This window comes from Lemur catta, chromosome 8 (genome assembly GCF_020740605.2).
Source record: "Lemur catta isolate mLemCat1 chromosome 8, mLemCat1.pri, whole genome shotgun sequence".
NCBI lineage: Eukaryota > Metazoa > Chordata > Mammalia > Primates > Lemuridae > Lemur > Lemur catta.
Window position 1 is genome coordinate 87,796,842 of NC_059135.1, and position 25,276 is coordinate 87,822,117.

The 25,276-nt window shown below is 44.8% G+C and overlaps 1 long non-coding RNA gene across 2 annotated transcripts in view; it reads left to right on the forward strand.

Moving 5' to 3' along the window:
- The first annotated feature begins 8,775 nt into the window (after positions 1–8,775).
- The window catches only part of LOC123643511, a 51,550-nt gene continuing 35,049 nt past the window's right edge, over positions 8,776–25,276 (forward strand). For both annotated transcript variants that reach the window (XR_006736814.1, XR_006736813.1), the window contains exons 1-2: positions 8,776–9,004; positions 20,863–21,171. This is a non-coding gene — a long non-coding RNA (uncharacterized LOC123643511). The remainder of the gene's footprint in view (positions 9,005–20,862; positions 21,172–25,276) is intronic.

Consider the following 25,276-nt stretch of genomic DNA (forward strand, 5'->3'; position numbering starts at 1 on the left):
TGAGGCTTAAAATAACAAAGGCATATTCCTTCCTAATGTTACAGTTCCTGTGAGTCATTTAAGGATAGGGTCACCAGATTTTGCAAAGAAAAATCTGAGACACCCAGTTAAATTTGAATTTCAGATAATCAGCAAATTTTTTTAGTATGAGTATGTCCCATATATTCCATACTAAAAAATTATTTTTTTCTGAAATTCAAGTATAATGTGGAATACCAAATTTTATCTGACAACCCTACTTGGGGGCTCTGCTCCAATGTCCCCACCTGAGAACTCAGGTTAAAGTTACCTCCACAGTGTCAATATCCCAGAAGAGAGAAAGGGAATGTGGGAATTTGCACACTGGCTCTTGAAGTTTCCTTTTGGAAGTAAACTACATCACTGCCAATCACATTTCTTTGGTCAAGGCTAGTCATTTGGCTATTCCTACCTGCAAAAGGGTGGGGAAATGAAATTCTTCCATGTGCTCAGAAGGAGAGAGGAGCAGGTAATTAGTGAACAGCCCATACCACACATGTTAGACATGTTCTGGTAACAACTGTTAAGAAAAGGTTATTTCTCCATATTGTTAAAAGAAATTATATTAAGCATAATATTCACCTCTGTAATTTCTATGTAATGGTTTACTATTGATTTCTAGCAAACAGAGAATGCTTTCCATATCCATACCCATTTAGATATGTGAAGATGACTAAATGCGGTTGTCCCTTATTTTTTCTTCTCTGGATTAAATACCTCCTCTTTTGTTTTTTCTTTTAGACATAGGGTCTCGCTCTGTCACCCGAGCTAAAGTGAAGTGGTGTGATCATAGCTCACTGCAACCTTGAACTCATGGTCGCAAGCAATCCTCCCACCTCAGCCTCCTGAATAGCTAAGACTCTAAGTGTGTACCACTGTACTCTGCTAATTTTTAAATTTTGTAGAGATGGGGTCTTGCTATTGTATGGCTGGTGGCAGGTACCCCTCTCCTCCCTAATGGAAAAAAAAAGAAGCCTACTAGACCTGCTGAGAACAATGCCTGCAAGGCCCAGCTAAGTTAAAGGATGACCACACCTAGATGGTTACCCTGATAGGGTCTTGGTTCCTAGAGTCCACACCTACCACCGGCCCCTCCTACTTCTCAATACCCATCCTAAAACTGCAACGGAAAATTCCTTGCTCTCCCCACCATAAATCTTCCCGACAAAGAAACCTCTACCCCCAGCCCTAAAAACATATATAAACCCACTCAGACTTCTGGGTGATACAACTTCCCGGGTCTCTCTCTTTCTCTCTCTCTCTCTCTCCCTCTCTCTCTCGGGGTCCGTGAACATCACCCGGGAGCGCCCCATTAAAGCCTCTTTACTTATCCTTTTCAACTCTGCTCGTCTTTCTTTCTCTGGTGCCGGCCAATCCAAAAAACCTTATAGCTATGTTGCCCAGGCTGGTCTTGAACTCTCCTGGCCTCAAGTGATCCTCCTGTCTTGGCCTCCCAAAGTGTGATTACAGGCCTGAGCCACTGCACCCAGCCCCTCCCCATTTTTTATCATACTTTCCTCAGATGATATAGTTTCCAGAAGTTTTGCTATTGAGAATATATACGTACTTAATTGTAGCTGACTGTATTCACTGTTAAGTGTGACCATTTGACTCGCTTTAACCAATGACGACATGTGAGTGTAAGTGACAGGTGTCACCTCCGAGCAGAAGGATTAAGAATCACCATGTTCACTTTTTCCTCTGCTACGGCAGCCAGCAATGTTCCCGACAGAAGCTGCTTCCTCGCTCTTGGTCCTGAAGTAAAGGTGATGCTGGGCAAAGCCACGGCCACCCCACAGTGAATGCAGCTGCGGAAATTCAAGCTTTAGTTGTTGTAAACACCTGGATGCTAATTATTAATGGAGAGGTTTAGGGACCTGAGAAAACTGACAAGCCTTGGGTCCCTCTTGCATAATAACTATCAACTGCAAAAGGACACAGTCTTTTCAGTTGCCCAATTTCCCTGTCCTTTCTGAGAAGACTAACTGCCCTGCGCATTTCAGCAGACTTGCCATCGGGAAAGCCGTAGTTGATGAAGAGCGTCCTGGCGGATGCTGCCTCCAGCTAGCCTCCTGTCCACAGTGCCTGTCGCCGTGGCAGAAACTGCAAGCAGTCTTGGGCTTTCTAGGCTCCGGGCTGAACACAGCTAGGTAGTTTGAGATGGTGGCAAGATGGAGGATCCTCTGGCACTACTTGTTGGGGTTTTCTATTGCCCTGGTCACCTCTTGCCCTTGGCTTCTTCATTAGATAATGAGGAGATCGGCAGTGACACCGGGAAGGAGAAGAGAATAGAAGAGGTGATACCCATATCCCATTCTACAAAGCAGAATTGAGGCTCAAGTATTGAAGCAGATTAAAGATGGCCACAAATTCTTTGCTATTGGTCCCATTTAGCAGTGAAGTCTTATTCCCCTCCTTGAATCTGGAACAGCCTTGATGACTTGCTTGGCCCGTAAAATGCAGTAGGAGTGACGCATGACTTCTAAGGCTAGGTCAGAAGAAGCCTTGCTGCTCCTGCCTCAGTCTCTTGGAACACTCCCTGGAAGCCTCAACTTATGGGGTAAGAAGCCTGAAGACCCTGAGACCACTGTGTTGGCACAGTTATGGGTCAATGCTCCAGTAGACAATCTCAGCTGAGCCCAGCTCTCCAGCCACTCCCATCCCCAAAATATGAGTGACCCTCCAGTCTAACCCACTCAACACCTGATACCACACACTGACCTCAGCTGATACCATGTGGAACTGAACCTTCACTCAGCTAAACTCTGCCTGAATTCCTGACCCACAGAATCATGAGATATAATAAAATGGTTGTTGTATTAAGTTATAAGATAACATTTACCACTGATCCCTGGGTGCCTGCTTTTCCTTTCCCCTTTGCCTAGATGCTCTAACCAGATTTCATGAGTGGGAGGTATGATTAGCCTGGGATATCCATTTCCGACAGAAATGATCCAGATAAGGGTTTGGGCTAGACTGCAATTTTGTTCCCAGCATAAATACAATAAGTAATCAATCAGTGTTTAGTGAGCACCTTCATGGGGAAAAGAATTGTGTTAGATGGTATGTAAGAAGACTCCTCTATGTAAATAAGATGAGACAGCTCACTGCCATTTAATAATTGCACTGACATGGTTAATTAATTTGTTTCTTGCAGTTATTCCATGACATAGGTATTATTTCCATTATACAGGGAAGTAAACTGAGGCCAGGCAACACAAGTAGTAAATGCCAGATTGGATTTAAACCCAGATTTATTCACCAAACAGGCTACTAAGATCTTAAAGTCTAAAGAGACAGATCCAAACTTTCATTTTATAAGTGAGAAGACTGAAGACCAGGGAGACAAAGTACCAGTGCTGTGCTCCATCACTAACCACACGTTCTACGGCCCCAAGACGCCAGGCTGGCCCTCAAAGCTCTCTGGAGTCCAGACCAAAGCCGTGCTGAGTGTCTTCAGAACTGGTGCTTTAGGGAGAGAAATAGAAGAGACAATATCTGTACTGCCATTTCTTGTATGTTCCTAGAGAAAGTAAGCCTTGGACACGCTTCTGTTCTGCTCCTGGCAGAGGGGTGGGAGCTGTGATTTGGTGGATGAACAGTTGGTGGGCCCAAAGTGCTGGATTGGTATCATGTGCTTTTCTCTGGAGAGACCATCCTTTCATGACATCTATCCTTGCAGTGTGGCATAGGGTCACAAAGATAGTTCCTTCTTTGCCTCAAAGCACAGAAATTGGGAGAAACAGTAAGTCAGTGAGGCTGTTCTGGAATCCCCAGTTACTCAAAAGGCCAGTCCTGACTCATCCTGGACCTCTCAGTCTGCCTGGAGGCAGGATCCAAATCAGCATCCATCGCAGCAGGGGAGCCATGAAGAGGCTAGTGTGGAACTGGGACACAGTGTGACTTGGATAAGTTCCAACCGAGTCAGAAACTCTAAGTTGGAGTCCCTTTGTATTTATGAAGCACTTTGCATCCACAAAATTGAACGTCAATCCTTTATTATCCAAACCTATAATATCACAGTAGCATATAAGTATCTGTGTTATAGCTAAGGACCCAAAGTTGAACTATTGCCTGTAAAGAGGGACATTGTCATGCACTTAGGTTCTGTTTTTAATGTGATTGTGAAGGAAAATCAAGAATTTAAAAAATAAATACCTGAGTCTTGATCCAGGTCCATCACAACTGTGCAAATCTGTAATTCTCTCCTATGACAATTCTGAAGGTGCTGTCTCCCCGTCACAGGCAGCGATGAACGGTGGAGTCTTTCTGATGAAGCTCTAATGCTCTTTCCTTTTTATCCTACAGCATTATGATTTGCCTTTGTGTGGCTCCTGTGTTCTGATACGAACAGATGACAGATTGGGACGTTGGTGATTTTGAATATGCCCATGGCTGAGAAGACCACATCAATTGGTTTTCATGGGGAATTCAAGGTGAAACTGTTTCGGATGGTGGCAGTTGAAGCTGTATGCAAAACTAGGCTGACTGTGGTTCTTTTGTCACCAAGATGCCTCCTGGATCTCATTTCTCCTCTGACTATTCAAATGACCTTCTTTACAAAAAGACTTCTCTACTTAATCTACCCTATCTCTCCAATTGTCTAAAACCCTACTTTACTTTTTAATTGGAATTATTGACTACAGGATCATCCAACCCTATTATTTTACCAATGAGCAAACTGAGTTTCTAAAAGGTTAAAAAAAGACTAGAATCTAAGCATTCCAAGTCTTCCTTCCATCATGTGATGTTTGGTGTGGTTAAATATGTATCCCATAGCTACATCAAATGCTTTTTATCTTAGATTCCTTTCCACCTCTAACATGCCTGGCTCAGGGCTCACCCCCGGCACAGAAATGTCTAATCGGCAGTTGACCAGTAATGGCTGCTGGAGCACTGTGGTGAGGAGGAGTCAGTGGAATAGACCTTCTCATGGCTTCTCCCCAGATGTGACCTCTACTGAGAGGACTTTGACTGCCCTAGCTAAGTGTCCACTCTCCCACATTCCCTCAGGCACACTTTATCACCTTTCCTTGGCTAATTGTTTTCCTAGCACCTCTCATTATCTGAAATTATCTTTTTTGTGTATTGCCTTCTTTCCCCACCAGAATGTGAGCTCCAAGAGGGCAGGGACTTTGTTTACCTTGTCCACTGCATGTCTGCTTCTGCTGTGCTTAGAGTGCAGACTTGCAGGAAACAGTACTTGTGGAACAGATGTCCAGATGCTGTCATTGATTAGTGATGTCTGCTACGGGCAATGGCAGGACAGGCCTTGGAGCCAATGCCAAGCTTTGGTTGCTGGTTGTCACCGGCTGACCAATCAATCCTGGACCCAAAACTGCTTTCCTCTTGACATTCCATCTGCTTCTGGGCCATCATGGGATAACCAGTTATTAGATACTCTGGAAAGAAGAATTTCTTTGAATCATCAGTTTAGCAACTTAAATGGAGAAAGGCGAATTTTCTGCTATTTCCTCTCCTCAATGTCTTATTTATCATGAAACTTCTATGATGTAGCACAATTCTTAGAACATAGTGGGTGCACAATAAATATTTATTTACTGACCATTTGTGCTTTTTCAATGTCATTTTTAAAAAGGTTTTTTTTTTGTTTGTTTGTTTTTGTTTTTTTTAAGTTTCCTGCTGATCTGGAAAAGCTGCACCACAGTACAGAGTACATAGTGCACAGTGCACAGTATACATTGGTGTGACTAATCGAGACTCAGGTGTACAAAGCCATGAGCAAGGTTCAGGTAAATATCCACATTAAACTGTTCTGAAGTAAAGTGAGCAGCATCTATTACCTTAGCCCTGAATATTGGCTGTTCTTATCCATCTTTTCCTTGAATTCAATATTTGAAATAGGCTTGTGAGAGGCAGGAGAGACTTAAGAAAAATAAAAAAACAAAGGGGGATTTAGTGCTTAAATATATTTGTGAATTCATCTCAATTTCTCTTTATCTCTTTCTAAAGAATTGTGGTATATATGGAAGCATTTGTGGCAGGTAGAGGTTTTTGAAAATTGGTTCATTTTTAACTCAATCGATACTGTTGTTTCATGTCAAAAGCAAAATATGATTCAGTGCCCTGCTAGATCTGATTTAATATTCTGTAGGACTCTGGGGGTGTATACCATCCATACTCTCCTAAATTTGATGGTGTCAATATGACCTGACATTTAATTATTTGCATAGTCTATTTAAAATTCAAATAGCAACAGGCTCTGAGTTCTTTTCAAGCTTTAATACACTCTCCCTTTAAAAATATATTTTTCATAAATTACTCTGCTGTCTGGCAGGCCATCACATTCTTGGGTTCCTGTAATAAAAGGGGATGGTGTGATGTGGGTGTGAAACGCAGAGGAGAGCACCGTGGTTAAACAAGAGCGGACACTGATCAAGTCCATTAATCAAAGTGCCTTTTAAATCTCTGCAGGTTGAGAACTGTAGCATCCAGGGATTTGATTAAGGAGGAAATACAAAATGGCAGAAGAGGCCAAGAGCTGCCTGGGCAGGTCACATCTCAGAGCCCCTGATTAATGGCACATTGCTTTCAGTGGAATTTGTTTTCTCTGGATCATCTTTTGGAGCTTATGTGTGAAGAAAATGTGGATTTGAGCTGCAGTGTCTCCTTGTGGCTATTGGAAAAACACCAAATCAATGTGACAGAAACTTGCAAATCTCTTCAGGCCAACATCTTACACTGTTTCCTCTTTGGATTACCCTGACTCTGCTGATTTCCACGTGACACAGATAACTTCGCTAGGCTAACTTCATTGTCCAATTCCAGTGTTCCATATCCAGGGCCACAAGGGTTTTAACCACTATTGAAGCAGGTTTTCACCCTAGCTATGATATCTATTGTCATTGGTGCCATTTAGTCATTCTTTGGTTTGTTTATTATTCTATGAATCAACTCATTCAGAAATACTTCGTGTTAACAGAAAAAAAGCCAAACTCTGTCAACTAATTTTAAGGAGATTTACTCTGAGCCAAATTTGAGGACCATGACCTGGAGCCACGCCCAAGAAGCCTTGAGCAAGTGGACTCGCTGTGGCTGGGTTACAGTTTGGTTTTAGACATTTCTGGGTTACAGGGGTTACTGGTAAAGTCATAAATCAATATGTGGGAGGCATACATTGGTTTGGGCCCAAAAGGTGGGCCATCTTGAAGGTGGGGGGACGGGGGCTTACAGGTTATTGGTGGGTTTAAAGATTCTTTGAGTTGTAATTGGTTAATGAAATGTCTCAAGATAAGGAGCTGTTTATCTGAGATAAGCCAGCTGACATGGATTTATTGTGTAAATTGATTACTTGCAGGTTTGTCTTGCATACCCTTAGGCCTGTTAAAGGGTTAAAAAGGATGTCCCTAAGAAGGGAGGTGGGCATGATGAGGCTGTCTGACCTCCCTCCTCATGGCAGGCAATTTAGTTTTAGGATATCCCCTTGGCCAAGAGGGGGTCCATTCAGCCAGCTGATGGGAGGGCGAGCCTTAAGATTTTATTTTAGTTCACATTCTTTTTTTTTTTTTTTGAGACAGAGTCTCACTTTGTTGCCCGGGCTAGAGTGAGTGCCGTGGCATCAGCCTAGCTCACAGCAACCTCAGACTCCTGGGCTTAAGCGATCCTATTGCCTCAGCCTCCCGAGTAACTGGGACTACAGGCATGAGCCACCATGTCTGGCTAATTTTTTGTATATATATTTTTAGTTGGCCAGATAATTTCTTTCTACTTTTAGTAGAGACGGGGTCTCACTCTTGCTCAGGCTGGTCTCGAACTCCTGACCTCGAGCGATCCACCTGCCTCAGCCTCCCAGAGCTAAGATTATAGGCGTGAGCCACCGCGCCCGGCCTCTTTAGTTCACATTCTTGAACATTTATGTCTAAGCCCCAAATTACATGTCAGAAGGAAGGTGAAAGACTCCATGCCTGTCTTCTCTGTGTTCACAGCATGGTGGGGAGAGAGGTCGACAAACGTCTATTACAAAATCTGGTGAGATCTGGCTGCCCTGAGGTACAGTAAGAGCAGGTGGAAAGGAACTCTGGGGTCTCTGGGGGTGGTGCTGGGGACTGTTCCAGGGAAGTTCTCAAGTAGGAGAGCAGCTGGGAGGTGGGGAGGGGGAGAGCCGGGGTGAGTGAAGGCAACTGCTTTGAGTGGAAGAGACAGAGCATGGAGTTCTCGGGAACAGCAAGTGAGTCCGGAGAGAGGAGAATGCAGAAGTGGAAGCGTGTGCTGGCAGCAGCCAGCGGGAAAGGACTCCTATTCCTGGGGGCAATGGGAAGCTATCCTAGGGTTTTCAATAGGCAAAGTGCATCAGATTTACATGCCGGACAGATGGTTTCTGGAGCAGTGTGGAGGAGAGGTAAGACTTGGGAGAGATTTGAGCGAGAGAGAAAACTAGGAGCTGAGCCCTAATCTAGCAGAGGAATGGCCAGAGCATGAGCTAATAAGGGAGGTAGAAAAAGGAAGTTTGAGACATGCTTGAGAAATCTATTTGGCTGACCCATGTGAGGTCAGCCAAATCCGGTGAAAAGGAGGACTTCACCTTGCTTCAAGGTTCCTTTTAGTTTGGTTTGCTTATAAAACCTCAACTAAAACCTCCATTTGTGGGATTAGGACAAAGGCCTTTCATGCCCTTCCTTGTTTCTAAATGTGTCCCACATTTCGGAGGTGTTGGCAATCCACTTACGTGAGACGTCAGTTAGGTCAGAGAGGCCCAGGACTGTGGGTTTTATGGCTTTGGCCGCATCAGCACCGAGAACCACCAATAGTTCCACACAAGGCAGGTCACACCCCTCACACTAAGCTCTGAATTCTGGGTCTGGAGATTCTGGATTGAGAAATTTCTCCTTTTCTCTTTGTGCTTCGGAGCCTGGACACTTCCTGTCTACTTTCTGGTCTTTCTATGGGCAGGACTGGCCAAGGCTAGTGATTGGCCACTAGGGGTGAAAGGAGAGAGTCTAGACTACCTCCCGGCCTTCTGGATCAGGTGAGTGGGTGGATGGCCATACCATTCATTCATCATGGTGGTGCACACAAAGCAGAGGTAGGATTTGAAAAGGGAAGAAAATTCAGGGTGTGTGTTTCAGCTGTTTGTGGGACTGTAGGGAGATTTGGGTCTGGAGTTGAAGTGTGGGTCTCTCTGAGATGGTAATACATATTTGAAATTAAAAAGATGCAGTGGAAACTATTGACGTGTGTGAAGAACGTGTAGGACATCAGGACAGAGACCTGTATAACATTTGTATTTAATCAGAAGAAGAGAAATGTTATGGACTAAAGGTTTGCATTCCTCTGAAATTCATATGTTGAAGCCCTAACTTCCAATATGCTGGTATTTGGAGATGAAGCCTTTGGGAGGTGATTAGGGTTAGATGAGGTTATGAGTGTGGAGCCTTCATGATGGGATGTGTGGCTTTATAAAAAGGAAGGGGGTGGGAGGTGGAGAGAGAGGGGGATACATCCCCCTCTCTCTCTGCAAGCACGAATTGAGAAAAGGCATATGAGGACACAGCAAGAAAGCAGCTGCCTGCAAGCCAGCCAGGGAGCCCTCACCAGGAACCAAATCAGCTGGCACCTTGGTCTTGGACGTCTCAGCTTCCAGAACTGTAAGAAACAAATTTCTGCTGTGTAAGTTGCCTGGTCTATGGTATTTTGTTATAACAGCCCAAGCTGACAAAAACAAGGAGTCTCTGAAAAAGAATGAAAAGACCGAGGAGAGGGCTAAGGGGAGAAGCAGGATCTTGTGGCTTCATGGAGGCCAAAGAATCAGGCTGGCGTGAGGAGCATCGGCCATCCAGTGATGTGAAGGAAGATCTGAACTGGAGGTTTCCCTCAGGCTCATAAGTGTATTTGGGGCTTAAAGGTTTGTGTTGTCATCCATGTGTGTACGATATGTGGCACTGTCAGGCAGAATAAACTGATTAGGAAACACCTTTTACAATGTTTCCTATTCTGATCATCAGTATAGTTTTGATTAAAATTTTCTAGCTTTTTTTCATACTACAATGGTAACAACTACTCATTATAGAAAAAAAGAAAGTTTAAGATAAACAAAAACAAAACACATAGAAAAAAGAAAACTCTTCCATAATATTGCTATTCAGAGAAACTGATTTTAAAATCTCAGTTTAGTGTATGCCCTCCCTTGCCCTTTCATTCTCTCTTTCTCACATTTACATATTCACACATATATTTACACATTGATACATACATATATATATAAATAAAATAAACTTAATGGGGTCATATTGTTCTGTAACCTGCTTTTTTGACCTAATGAACTCATTCTCTGCCAATAAGTATTTATCCACAGAATAAATTTTTAAATGACTATAACCAAATGTTGAACATGTAGAATGCTATTGTAATGACTATTCTCATAGCCAAAAATTAATTCATATTCTTAATTAGTTCCTTTGGTTAACTTCCTTAAAGTAGAAAGGTGTCAAAAAGCATTCCCATTTTTAAGAGAGTGCAGTTAGCGTCCACCTGTTTATATGCTATGCTATGAGAGACCGAGAGATGGTCTATAAGCCAGGATTTGTTGACTTAGGTAATTGTTGCATTAGGTAATTGACTAAGCCACTGTAGTTTTATTGAGGCCTCTATGCAGTTCACCGTGCATATTTATGTAACATGAATATTAAAAGATTTAAAGCAAATTCTGATGGCAAATTTTAGTTCTTTCACACCAAGGAAGTGACTAGAACCAGTAGGGCCAAGAGAATAATCTCCCTTATAGACAATTTCAGAAATTCTTCTCCTTTCCATGTGCTGCACTTGATCTGTGCTGAGCGTTTAGTATTACTTAGTATTTACTTGTGCCCTTGTTCAATATTCTGTCTTAAGGTACTGAATTTTTCCTAAGTCATTTCTTTGGAAGATTTTACTGCTTGCTAGTTGCCTGCTTTTCTACTTATAAGAAATGACTCTGAGAGGTGTGTTTTCTGCCTTTCTAGGTAGAAATTCTGTGCTCCCTGAGATGATGAGTACTTGTGGGTACCATGGTGGTTGAGGGGCATTTTAAATTCATTCTGGTGGGAGGAGTTCCATCTAGGTGGCTGTGTCATCTAGAGCTCAGCACGTCACTGTTTACCCACTTCATTTATTCATGCAGTGAATATTACCAAGGATCTGCTATGTGTTGGGCACTGTTTGACGGCACTTGTGAGCAAAACAGACAACACCTCTGTGGAGCTTTTGTTCTTGTCAGGGGCCTAGAATAAAAATTAATCAAGATAGTGTTACATGAATATAAATGTCATGGTGGCAATAGACTATATCGATATATTAATACCAGGTGTGACAGGGTTAATGGTGGGGAAATACGTCATTGGATTGGGTGAAGAGGTGATGTTTGAGCTGAGAATTGAACAATGAGAAGTAGCCAGACTTGGGAAGATCAGAGGAAAGAGTGCTTAATAGACAAGAACAAAAGTGCAGAACCCCTGCAGAGGACCAAGTTGGGTATGTCTGAGCCACAGAAAGAAGGCCAGGGTCGCCGAGGCACTGTGGATGCACAGGGGGTGGTGAGAGATGAGCTGCAGGCAGGCAGGGACAGATGACATGGAGTCTGCAGGCCATGGCAAGGACACTGCATGAGAAGTTTTAGTGTGTTTAAGCAAAGGAGTGACACGTTTGCTTTACGTTTACAAAAGACTGTGGGAAATGGATTCCAAGGTAGCAGGGAGATCTCTTGTCATGGAATCAACAAGGACTTGATAGAAAGAGGGGACACTAAATTGTGTTGAATTCTTCTGAGAGGCTGAGTGAGATGAGGGCAGAAAATCATCCTTTGGATTTAGCAGAGCAGAGGCCGTTGAAGACTTGGACGAGAGGGTCTTCGTCATTGCAGAAGTCATGATGGAGAACTAATTGGAGTGGGCTGTGGAGAGTATGGCTTTCTGGGAAGAGGCTGGGCTGGAGAAGCTCTGGGCCTGGGGACAGTCACACAGATAAGGATAGAAGTAAGGCAAGGGGGTAAAAAAGGGGTCAAGGGAGACTCTACATACCGAGTGGGGTGACCTCCAGTGCCCTTGCCTTTGTTAGAAAACAGAATGCCTGCAGCCAGGCTTATGTTTGCAGAACAGGAGGTTGGAGGACTTCTGTCTGGAGAAACTGTCTAGTGTGAGACAAAGGAACTTCAGATACTCACATTTGAGGAACCAGAGCAAAAGAGTCAGATACCCACTCAATAATGCCCACTAGTTGGCATGCTGTACTCTCACCCTCATATCTTCTATTACATTTCTGTGCCTTACTTTTAAACATGTACAGAAAGCCAGTAAAGAGCATGTATCTGAAGCATCTTCTATTTTGAAATACGGTGACCCAAAACTAACAAACATGAAAAACAAAAAAGAACCCAGAGAAAATAGACAATATGGAGATCAAAGAAACACTTCAAACCCCCACAGTGTATGTGTTCCAGATGTATCTTTTTTAATTTCATTGTGGAGTAGGAGTCCAGTTTCACCTTGGTAGTCAAAATCAGTCACCCCAGACAGCACCATTACCTCCTTCTTGGCCTGTTGACACAGAGGCATGAGGAGCCCAAAGTGGCTGGGTGCAGTCTTAACCTCCAGTTCAGGGGAATCATTGTTGTGTCTCCCGATGGAAGCATCCCTACCTCTGGACCTAAGGCCTCTAGGCCAGCAGAGCAAAATGTTGCAGGAAGAAGAAGCAAAAATTTTGCTATTGGGTCACTAGGGGGAACGGTGAGTGGGGCCAGTACTATTTTTACTGCTCGATTCCTATGGGAGAGACAGTACCACATATCAGATTCTGATTTAGAGCATATACAGCTCTCTGGAAAACTGTGTCCAAGCCTTGAAAATTATTGTCACTTAGCTGGCACTGTAACTGTGACTTCAAAAAAACATTCCACCATTTTAGTAAGCCAGTGGCTTCAGGATGATAGCAAACATGGTAAGACCACTGAATTCCATGAGTATGAACCATCGCCACACTGCTTTGACTGTGAAGTGAGTTCCTGTGCTCCTCCCTTCTGCACAGGGAAGTGAGGGCTGAGGGGACCCTCCCTGGCACCTCCTTGGGGTGAGAGTGTAGCATGTGGTGATAGCACTGGGGTCCAAGGTATGGGTGTGTGTGAGGTGGTGTTGAGGCTGGAGTGGGGGATGTAGCTGCTCTGGCCCTAGGGTGGGCGCAGCAGCAGTTCTTGCTCTGGGGTGGGCAGCAGTGTGGACTCTGGGCAGCTCTGTTGCTGGGGCAGCTTTGGCAAAGATACAGGAGTCCCTGGTGGTGAAAGCTGTGGGTGCCTATAGGGGCAGCAAGGGCTGCTGGGATCCTTGGTGGCACTGCGGACCTGTGCCAGGCTGCAGGGCGGGGTGATGCAGGTAAAATGCTGGCTGTGCTCTTCAATGTGGCCACCCTCAGTTTTTGTTCTCCACCGGGTTGCTGCAGTTTCTTCATCATACTCTGGAGCTTTCCCAAAAGTATTTCTGTTGGTGGGTAGTTGTTGAAGTGTTGTATTTGTAATGAGACACGGGCTGGGACCTCGTAGTCCACCATTTTGCTGATGTCACTCTCCATAGACACAGTTTCTGAGGTCAGTGTTTAATATTTGTTCTGACACCAGGGCTCCCCCTAGTGGTCTTATTCCCCACTCTTCTCCTGTAAACTAAACAGCCTACAGTCTGGACTCTACTTTCTTTAGATGCATAAATCTCTTCCCACTACAACCTCCACTGTTCTCGAGAGTGCCCTTGGGCTTGAACTTCTCCAGCTCTATTGCAAATGAAGTCAGTTCCTTTAGGAAGAGATTCAGAGCTATTTGTTTTATGGCTGGCTTTTTCCCCTAGGCAAAAATCTCTGAGCCAGGACTCTGGAGCTGGGGTTAGGGACAGTGGCAAGCCTCTCTTTGAGTGACACCCCTACTCTAGGAGATGAGGATTTGTTAGAGGTGGGCTCTAGCCTGGGGTCCCCTCAGCTTGACTTTACTCATGGCAAGCCACTGCATCATGAGTCAAAGCAAAGGCTATCAGAGCCTCAGTATCCTCAGTGTGCCACATTCAAGATGAAGCCTCCATTCCATCCATGAGTGGGCACTGGGAGGAAGAAGCAAGCCGTCCACAGCTTGACTGTATTCACCCAAGAATTGGCCTTGGTGACAAGGAGCTAAGGCCAGAATAAGAAGTGATGCAGTCCTGTCCATGTTCTTGGCTGCAGTGTACAGTTTCCTTTTTTTAAATTTCAGAATATTACGGGGGTACAAATGCTTTGATTACATATATTGTCTTTGCACTGCGCATGTCAGAGCTACAAGCGTGCCCAACACCCAGACATTGCGCACCGAGCATTGTGCAGTTTCTACATTGCTGAACTGTTGAGGCATGGGGAGATGAAAGGAGTAGTCTCGGTTCAAATGCCACAGACTCTCACATTTCTAACTGGATTTTTATAGATTTTCTTGAATAGATGTTTCTTCATTGGCTGTTTATCTTCAGGACCATTTCCAGAGGTCATTCATAAACCAGGACTAATATTGACTATGCTGTTTTCAAAATATGGTCTCCAAGTTTGCTGTGTAGCCTTTGCTACTCAATTTTTCAGGAAGAAGAAAGAGTATAGAGGTGTGTACATGGAGGGAGAGGAGGTTATGGACCATGACAGGAAGTAGGACCCACCATTGCCACTTGCATTTCATTAGTGGGTAGAGATGGCGTGTCTCCCTCACCCACGAAATGCAGGTGTTCCCCATCCTGGCAAGGGAAGCTGGGAAATGTAGTTTGCCATGTGTTTAGCAACTTTCCCACATGGGTGCTTTAAGTTTTCTCTGAGCTTATCTGTATTTTCTAATTTTCCACAATGGATCTATATTTTTAATGCAATATAAATATAAATCAGCTTAAAAATAGAGAATAGGCAGTGAGAAAGTACGGAGAGGGAGCCACAGACATTCCCCTCTGAGAAGTTTTGCAGGTATCATTTCTGGAGTGAGGAACTAGGTTAAGAAAAGGTTACTAAATATCCTCTCTAGCGTATCCTTATAAGTTGATAAGACTTATCCAGGAGAGAGGAAACAATTGATAATTAGTCCCTGAGTTGTCTCTCCTTAAAGACTATAATAGACACTGTTTTTCACTTGAGAGAGGAGAAGGAAATAAAAAGAGAAGGGTTTCAGGATGATCACCCCTGCTATTCCTACTCACTGTGGGCTAAGGTTCAGGATTTCAAAACTTTCCTTGGAAGACTTGTAAGCAGAAAACAAAACTAAACCAAACAAAAAAACCAAACAACAGTGCTTATTGAGTTTTACAAAGTAACAAATTGTGGGAATTTGTAAAGCTAATTATTGTTGTTTTTCTCAAAAATTCCTTTGATATGCTAAGAGTTTTAATTAGGGCCATTAAGTACAGAAACCCTTAGGTTGCAAAGAACACAGGAACAACCCACTGATGTGCTGATTATGGGTGGATTGCTATTCACCAACGGAACTTAACCGCGACATACAAAATGAGACCATCATGCAACCGGCTGCCTTCACAAACTTGCATGGAATTAATTCCAGTAACAGACAATCTATAGAAAAATTTTATGAGAGATGAAAGTCCTATGGGAACATATAAAGAGAGGAGTTAATTCTCACTGAGGGAATTGGAATCAGCTTCAGAGAGGAGGTGGCATTTGAGCAAATTCTGGAAGGCCTGTAGGATTTCGATAGGGGGCCTTGGAGAGAAGGTGTCATAGGCTGGAAGTGACAGTATGGCTGGAAAGCAGAGGACAGGTTATAGGAGAGGCCAGGAATTGGCTTGGCTGTGGCTGGTGAACATGCAGCAGAAGAGTGGCAGATAAGGCCCATGAGGGAGGTGACATCCACGGCAGGGAGGGTGGAGGTCATGAGTGCCAGCTTAAGGAGTTGGCACTCCCAAGCTGTTCACTCTCAGTTCTAACCAGTTTCTAAAAAACGTTCTCACTAATAGCATGGAGGCAGAAGTGAGGAAGGGAGAAATATTGAAATCCAACTAGAAGGAGGTGATGAAACATTGATTAGAGATGGCACAGAGCGATGTGGGGGATATTAAGACACCCTAGAGTGTGAGGAGGAATTTCTGTAACTTCCACAGAGAATAAAGTGGTGATCACGGGTCTGCGGGGCTCTTTGACCCTTCCCCAGATGGGGAGCAGAGAAAGTTTGAGGTAGATGCCATTTTAAGAGCCAACACGTGGATTCTTCCTCTCCACAGAGCATCCCTGCAAACTCTTAAGGAAAACAAGTGCTTCGTGTTGTTAAAGTTTTACAAGTTGTGGCATAAATTGTTCTTAAGTGCCAACTACACTGGTCAACAAATCACTAAGAGTATTCTCTGAGATTTGCAATTGTGGAATTATTGATTTTGTACCCAGCCTTGGATGCACTGAGCCGGGTCTTCCCTGAGGCTGCATGCTGCAGCCCTGCCTTGCCCAGTCACCTCGCTGTCACTTGGGGAAGTCCTGTTCTTGGGTGGGAGTGAGTCGCAGATGTCCTCAGAGGCAAACACTCCAGGCTCCCCTGAGAGCTGCTCCACCTGCCCTGGGTTGCTGATGCTCAGTATTTGGCTCCGAGTACTTCTGTCAAAGATGGTGTCAATCTGTCATCGCCATCGTCACTCTCCCAACCACCCGGTCCTCTGTTCCTTCAGTGCCTCATATCCATTTAGCAAGACTTCACTGAGCACTCAGAGACCTGCTGCTTCTCTGTCGGGCTCCAACACTGAACGCCACAGACAGGCCTAGGTGGGGAAGACAGGCAAACAGACTGGGAATTGTAAAACTCCATGAACGGTGCTCTGATGAGGGAAGCACAGAGTGCCCAGGGAGCACATGGGAGAGGTGCTGGGGAAGTTTCTGGAAGGAAGTGGCCAGGTGAGAACTTCAGTCATCTTGGATGAGTTCCTTGTCCCATGCTCCAGTCTCCCCACACCGTCCTCTACACATTCTGCTGGTTTTCCTCCTACATCTACCGGGTCGATTCTTTCCTTTCCATCATCTTCTAAAGGAATTTTCCAGTAGCCTCCCTGGGAGGCAGACGCTGAGGAAAACCAGGCAGGCCCAGGCATACTAGCTGTGTGGCCTGAGCAAGTTACTAAACCCCTCTCGGTCTCAGTTTCTCCAGATAAAAAAATGGGGACAACACTGCCTTCCTCAGAGATGTATTTTTTTAAAAAAATATATAATATTTTTAAAACAGCCTTAGGTTTGGCATTTAAAAGATAATCGTTCCAGTCTCTTTCCTGAGCCTTTCCTTCTTTTGTTTAATATACTCCGCTCACAGCTGCCAAATTCATCTCAAAACTTAATCTTCTCTCTCCTTTCCTCGAACACTTTTGGATTCTGTAGACTATAGAATAAAGTCCATCCATCAGTGTCCCCTCAGGAATGACTTGAGAGGACTTAATGAAGAACGGCAGTGGTTCCCAGAGCACAGGGTGGGGCCCTTGTTTGCACAGGCCACTGGGTGTCTGGAAGGTTCCCTGAGGAAGCAATCCCAGAGCTGGGGTATGAAGGATGAACTAGCCAAGAAAAGAAGAGGAGGTGGCAGATGGGAAGAACATTCCAGATAAAGGCTCCTATGGAGGAAGCAGCTATCAGGGCTGGAGCACAGAACAGGGAGGTGATGAGATGAACCAGGGGCCCATCCAGGACCCAGAGCCTGGTAGACCAAGTGTTTGTAGAATATTTACCATGCATGAAGCATTCGGAGCCACGTGGGGTTTGAAGCTATTGCTTGTTGACACGTTCAGTTTCTCTTGCTAGGACAGGATGATCTCTGTATGCTTTATAATAAATACCACAGGTGCTCAATAAATTTGACTACCCAAATGAATGCAATTGTAATATAGGATTGGAGGGAAGGAATTCTGGTAGCCGATTTTTCTGATTGCTCGGGTGAGAGTTCATTGAAGATTCACTGCAGTTCACCAGCCACAGAGTGTCTGAGAACTGCTGCAGATTGGGTTTGAGTTGCTTTTGCTCACACAGGTGTGAATGAAAAAAAAAATCCGTGTTCCCCCCGAGTAAGAAAATTCACGCTACTCTAGAGACCCAGACAAAACAGAATTAAGTTTACTTGAACCTGAGCCTGGGGAGCAGGATGCTGATGGAGGCTTTGCAGATTCTTGGGTCTCCATGGAGATGAACAGATTCTGGGAAAGTTTCCTTCTTCGGGAGAAAGGCAGTGTTGGCTGCTTCCTTTCCTCTGGACACACTCAGAATGCAAAATTCATGAAGCAGCTGTCTCTAGATTCTCTGCAGACATGGGGCTATTTTGCACCATTGCTGACCTCTACGGAGCCCTCCTGCAGAGCATCCAGGGTGTTCAGCTGCCTCCACCAACAGTGAGAGCTCATCAGTGATGGGTGACACAAGCCACACAGCCAAGAGCCATGTGTCTGGTTCCTAGCACCTCACGCAAAGTGAATGCTCAGCACATTTTTTTTTTTTTTTTAGCAAAAAATGTGTGAAGAATGAAAAGAATGATAGCCAAGTTCCCAGGTGGCCCTTCCTTAGAGTTGAGAAACAAAAACACATAGCTCAGGCTTCTCAAATTTTAAGTGCTTGCAATTAACTGGGATCTTGTTAAAGGGCAGCTTCTGATCAGATCCCACAGGTCTGGGGTGCAACTGGAAGTTCTGCATTTTTAACAAGCTCCCTGGTGATGCTCCTGCTGCTGGTTCAAGGACCACCCATAGGGTAGTGAGGAAATAAACGCAGCGGCCAACCAAACAGCCACATTTTGAGAAAGGGTAACAGTCTCTTATAACATTGTATAAATTAGTTGCCCACCCAACCCACCGATGAGACAAGTGCACAAGCTGGAATTTACATGCACGAAGTCCAGTGTGGTTTGGGCACATTCATTTCTTTTATGTCCTTGGGAATATATGAGCCTGCATACCAGCCACAAGCACTGAACCTCATCACCACACCAGAGAGAGTAGTGTTGTGGGCAATTCTGTATAATGCATAATTTTAAGTGATTTTGTAAATATTTCAAAATCACTGACTATCTGTAGGTTTTTTTTTTTTCCCTTTTTGGTCAGAGCTTCATCCATTCATTTAACAAGCATTTATGGAGTATTTGCCGTGTGTCAGGCATCTCTCTGGGCGGTGGAAGGCACTCTTCCTGTCCTGGAGCTCCCGGTCTAATAAGTGAAGCACTCTTCCTGTCCTGGAGCTCCCGGTCTAATAAGTGAGACAGAAATAGAACAAATAATGACAGTATAACATAATGCCTAGTTCATACCAGCATTACACAGCAGAAATATAAACCACAAATTTGAGCCATGAATGTAATTTGAATTTTTCTAGTAGCCAGGTTGAAAAAATGTAAAACAACAGCTACAAACTCCCTGTAAAATTAATTTTCATAGTATTATTATATTTTATTTAGCCCACTATATTCAAAATATTATAATTTCAATTTATAATGAGCCTAAAAAGGTATTAATTAAATGGTTTACATTTTTTAAAACACTAAGTCATTAAAGCCTGGTGTGCGCTTTGCCCTTGCAGGACGTCTCTGTTTGGCCTAGCCACACTGCAAGTGTTCGGCAGCCACGTGTCTGAGGACGACTGTCGTAGCTGGCTGCAGGGCAGGTCTCTGCGGTGGGGTGGGGAGAGCCTGCCTTTGCCTGTAGAAGCTGAGGGCGGCTCAAGGAAAGGGTCATGCACTGTCCGGCAGGATCAGGGTGGGCGAGTCTTGTCTGGAGGGGCAGAGGAGAGATTCCAGAAGCTGCCTGCCAGTGGTCCCAGGATGTAGGTGTGGCGGGTGAGCAGCTGCTCCTAGAAACAGTTGAGAGGCTCAGCTCCCTGCCAGCTGTGAAGTGCACAGAGGTGCATTGTTTTAGGCTTCCCATTCTAGCCCAGGGGATCTTTTTCTGAATGAGTCCCGAGCCAGGGAATGGATCTAAGCTTTGTGGCTTCTGTTCACGGAAGGATGACTGTCTTCCGTGCTGAGAGAACCTTTTTCCTTCAGGGCAGGCTTGATGTGGCCATGTCTGTCCTCCTGCCGGCTGTTCTCTTGCTCTCTGGAACTCCAGCACCTCTCCTGAGGTCCTGCCTCGGGGGAGCCTCTGGCCCACCGGTAAAAGCAGGAGTCGCTCTTACCCGGCGCCCCAGCCCATCAGCTAGAGCGGTGGCCAGAGCGAGGCTCACCCATCCTGGCTCTGACTCAGGGATCAGCGGGCCAGGCGCTGTGCTGGGCTTTCTACAAACATTCCTCATTTATTCCTCATCACAAACCCATGGGCAGGGATTGTGGTGTCCATGTAAGAGGCGTGAAAACCGGGCCTCAGGGAGGTGGAGGCACCTGTCCAAGGTCCAGCAGGTGGTAAGTAGTATTTCCTGGATGGAAGCTGAGGTGTGCGTGCCTCCCGAGCCGCTGCTTTCCCCTCAGCACGCCGCTGCACACGCAAGGATCCTGGGGCAGCGCATTTCCCGGAGAGTCTGCTCTTCAACTTTGTGCGGTCATCAGCCAGCCAGTGCTCATTTGACGCCGGCGGGAAATGCTGGGCCAGGTGTGCAGCACGCGCTCCCTGCTCAGCTGCTCACACTCCAGGAAGGACCATGTTCGAGAGCCTGCATATGTGAGCAAGCAGAAGTCACAAACAAGCAAAAATCAAAGTAATATGCAGAGAAATTTCAGAGGGAGCCTAGACATGAGTTGTCAGCATTTAAATTCATCAAAGCTTTAACCTTGGTCAAAAGAGCATCAGGAGAGCAGCTTGGAAGGTGGAGGGGGCACATTTGGAGCTGAGGTAGGGTGGGCCTGCCTGACTTCCTGAAACCACATTTATAATTTGCCCAGGATTTAACAATATTTTTATTGTTTTCTACGCTTTTCAGGACATATATTTGGCCATGGTCGCAAGGGAGGATGCTGGAGCCCCTGGGTTTCTGGAAGGCACATTCTCAGCCACTGTCACCAACATCAGGACATCAGCGTGACTGTCAGGAGACGGCCCGCACGGTGCTAGGCACGCAGACTTGGAGGCTAGAAGGCCCGCCTTCCACACCGGCTGAGGGTCTGTGGGCTCCTTACTCAACGTCTCTGAACCTTGCACTCCTCATCTGTGACATGGAGATTCTGTCACCCTTTCCCAGGGCTGTCTTCAATATTTAGAGCATGAAATAACACATGAAATGTCTATCAAGGTATCTGATCTGTTTATGTTTGCTCTTTCCCCTACATCTAATGCTCTAACTAGGCCCCGGGATCCTCACTCAATGAGAAAAACCAGAATGAATTTGAGCAGCTTTGCTATGACCATTTGCAAGCAGTTGAAGGTTGGGAATTTGTCTCCATGGACAAGGGCACACGGTATTTGTTGACCACCCAAAAGTCATTCCCAGTCCCCTTTCTCTTCATAGGCTCTTGCTCTAGAGGCCAGAGCACCGGACACTGGCTGGTAGAGGCCATGTGAGCCAGTTCTCTCCCATCCACTCTTTCATGCTTCCATGCATCGTTCAACAGAGAGTTCGTGGACATCTGATATGAGCCAGGCACTGTTCTGGTCTTGAGGGGAAGCAGACATAAAGGATAAATAGGTACAGTTATGTGGCACATAAAGACGTTTTGGTCCATGATACAACAGTGGTTCCCCAAGACTATATAATAATGTCATATTTTACTGTACCTTTTCTATGTTTGGATATGAGTCTAGATACACAAAGACTTACCATTGTGTTACTGTCGCTTACAGTATTTAGTACAGTAACATGCTGTATAGGTTTGTAGCCTAGGAGCAATTGGCTATACCATATAGCCTAGGTGTGCGTGGTAGACTATGCCAGCTAGGTGTGTATACATATACTCTGTTCACACCAAGATGAAATCGCCTAACAGCACATATTTTAGAATGTATCCCCATCATTGAGTGACACATGACTGTCTATATGTTAGATAATGCTATGTAAAAACAGAAAATAAAACAGGGAAGGGATGGGGAAAGTTGGAATTATGAATAGGATGTTAGGGGAAGGGCTCACTGCAGAGCTGAGATGTGAGTAAAGGCTGAAGAAAGTGCTGGAGCAGATGGAGGCAAAGGGCATGCCCGGCAGAGGGAACAGCAAGTGCAAAAGCCCACACAGGGAGCCTGCCTGGCCTGCAATGCAACAGCGTGGGCCCAGGGAGGGGTGGGGTGGTGGTGGTGGAAGTGGATTAGCTGGGACTGTGCGGTCAGAGTGGAAATGAGGGGCTGGGTCATGCAGGCCTCCAGAGCCCCTCTGGGGAGTTTGCATTTTACTCTTGAGTGTGCTGGGGACTGGTTGGAGAGTTTGGAGTGGAGGAGTGGCATGGTCTGACTTATGCTTCAATGTGCTCTCTCTGGTTGCTGTATTTAGAACAGACAGAATGGGGTAGAAGGGGAAGAAGGCACTGGGCAGTGTGATGGTAGCTTGGACCAAGGGTGGTGGTGGTGGAAAAGTTTTTGATTTCCTAATAAGAAGAGATGGACCATGCTGACGCAGTCCTTCTGCTTTTATTCTTTGTGGCCGTGATGTCCTGACTTGCAGCAGCCATTTTTGGCCAAAAATCCATGCAGAGACATGGCCCACCATGACCACCAGAACAAAGAGCAGTAACTGCCTATCTGCAGACTTTTTGTTTTGTGAATAAACGGAACCCTGTCTAGGAACTCTCTGCACTCAGGCCCTCTGTGGCTTGCAGCTGAGTGCATCACCTTCAGGTAAAAGGTGCCCTCAAAGACCCCCACTGCCAACCTCTTCACCAAGACCACACTAGCTTGAAAGGCCAGATTCCAAGCTGCTCACGAGCCCCTCCAAAGCACAAGGCCCCTGTGTGAGTGCAGGGGGAAGGGATCTAAAACACATTCTCTCTTGATCCCCATTCATCTGAGCTAATCTCCAAATGGACAAAGTAATCAATTTAAGTAATAAATATAGCTTATTCAAAGGGCTGAATACATAGCTGGAACAATTCCCCAAACTGTGGTTTCCATTGAATAATTGAAATTATGCAAGGGCATGGACATTTTTCAACAAATAAAATATGTCTGAAAATCTATTAAAGATATGTCTGCAAAAATCATTTGAAAAAGCCCAACTCAGCAATAAAAAATAAATTACATTTCCGTTCTTGCTATTGCACCCTTTGGGAAAGAGCACATAACTATCCACTTCTTGGACAAATGGAACCAGCACGTTTTGGAATAAATGACTCTCCGTGTTCTAACCATGAGGTTTAGACCTTTAGGTAATGATGCTACACTGAGAAAGAAAAAGGAAAACATTCCCTCACCTCATATTGCTCAGATAATGTTATCTGCTGTTTTGTCTCATTTTTGGAATCTGAGATTTCCACTTGTGCCTTTGAGTGAGAGACAACTTTACTCAGATTTTGGAGCGCATTCAGTCCAATTGGACCAGCTCTGCGGGGATCCAAGAATTCATTGGAATTTCTTATTTCTGTTTTCATCTTATCCTGAGCAACAGGGCTCAGAGGAGAAAGGCCCTCCAAAGGCCAGGTTAGAAAGTTGACCAAAGGAATGTAATTTTTGAACTGTGAATTTAAAGACCTGAGTAATTTCTTTCTAGTAGGATGCAGCTTTGTGAATTGGCTTCAAAAGTTGGTTGGGGCTGTGGTTCCATCAGCCTCCTATACTCTCCTCTTTCTACTGGGTGCAAAGCTGCTTCCTTGACTCCTCTTCAAATAGCGACCACACAGCTTAAAGCCATAATCATTTTGCCTGTTTCTTCTCACTGGTTTTTATTGTTGCTCTGAGTGCTGGCCTGAGTTTTCTAAATGCCTTGGGCAAGGCGTGATCTGTGGTTTCCCCTCTCCAGATGGCACCAGTTTGTTGCACATTTGTGCTGGACTGGCTGGCCAAATTTACCTCCAAGCAGAGGTGATTCATTCTACAGGAAACTTGGAATGGGAAAGAGACACAGCCTCTCCTCATACTGAGTCTAGACTTCCTTCCAACTGGGAAATAGCAAATCCATGATTCCATTGCTTAAAAGAAGCCAAATTAAGGCCCCAAATTAAAAAAATCAATTTCCCACATCAACTGCCTGCTGCATTGAAGGCAGGTGATAGGGGTTGGGGTAGTAACCAGCCGTGAAAGTAGAAAAATAGGACGATGCAACATCAAGGGCTAGTTCCTCTAAACGCAGAGAAAAGTACCAATGTGATACCTGCCCTTATCCTGTAAGCAAGGGAAGTGGGTTTGGTTAAACAAGACCAAGACTCTTGCTGGGAGTGGAAAGAGAGGTGGAGAATGGTTATTCTTTTCTTCCATGGTGAGAGAAAGCTTACCAAAGATTGGAAAGAGAGTGCCTTGATAAGAGAGTTTTGAGCACTTTCTAACTGCCAGACATGGGGCCAAGCATTTTATATGTTTTAACTCATTCAATCCACAAAACAAACCAATGAGGGAGCTGCTCTTATTATCATCATTTTACAAATGAGGAAAAGAAAGCTTAGAGAAGTTAAATGACTTGCGCAGGGTCACAGATAGCAAGGGCTGCAGCAGGATTTGGAGGCTGGTGATCAAAGCCATCACTCAGCCTTTACAGGACTGCTTTGAGGGAAGCCGGGATGGCTTCTGAAGATGCTCGAGGTGTGTAGAACCGAGTTTCTATTTTTGGTGGCCTGAACTCTGCTTCTTTACTCAGGTGTGAGTACCTTCTCTCTTGATATCCCTTTACCTGTCTAATTCCCAATAACCCCTCTATAATCCATGAAGTGGGTGGCAGGGGTTGTCCTGAAGGGGGAAGATGCCTTGGCAGCTTTGGTTTACAGCAGTGCCTCCTATCCCCCAGGGGATGTGTTCCAAGACCCTCACTGTATGGCTGAAATCATGGATAGTACCGAATCCTAAATATACTACTTTTTTTGCTATACAAATGTACCTACTATTAAGTTTAATTTACAAATTAGGCACAGTAAAAGATTAACAACAGTAACTACTAATAAAATGGAACCATTATAACAATATGCCATCATCATTACTCTTGTGCTTTGGGACCATTATTAAGTAAAATAAGGTTTATTTGAACCCAAGCACTGTGATACCATGACAGTCAATCTGATAACTGAGATGGCTACTAAATGACTAAGGATGGTAGCATAGACAGTGTGGAAATACTGGACAAAAGGAGGATTCACAACCCTGGCAGGATGGAGTGGGATGGCTTGAGATTTTTATCAAGCTGCTTAGAATAGCATGGAATTTAAAACTTATGAATTGTGTGTTTCTGGAATTTTCCACTTAATGTTTCTGGTTGACTGCAGGTAACT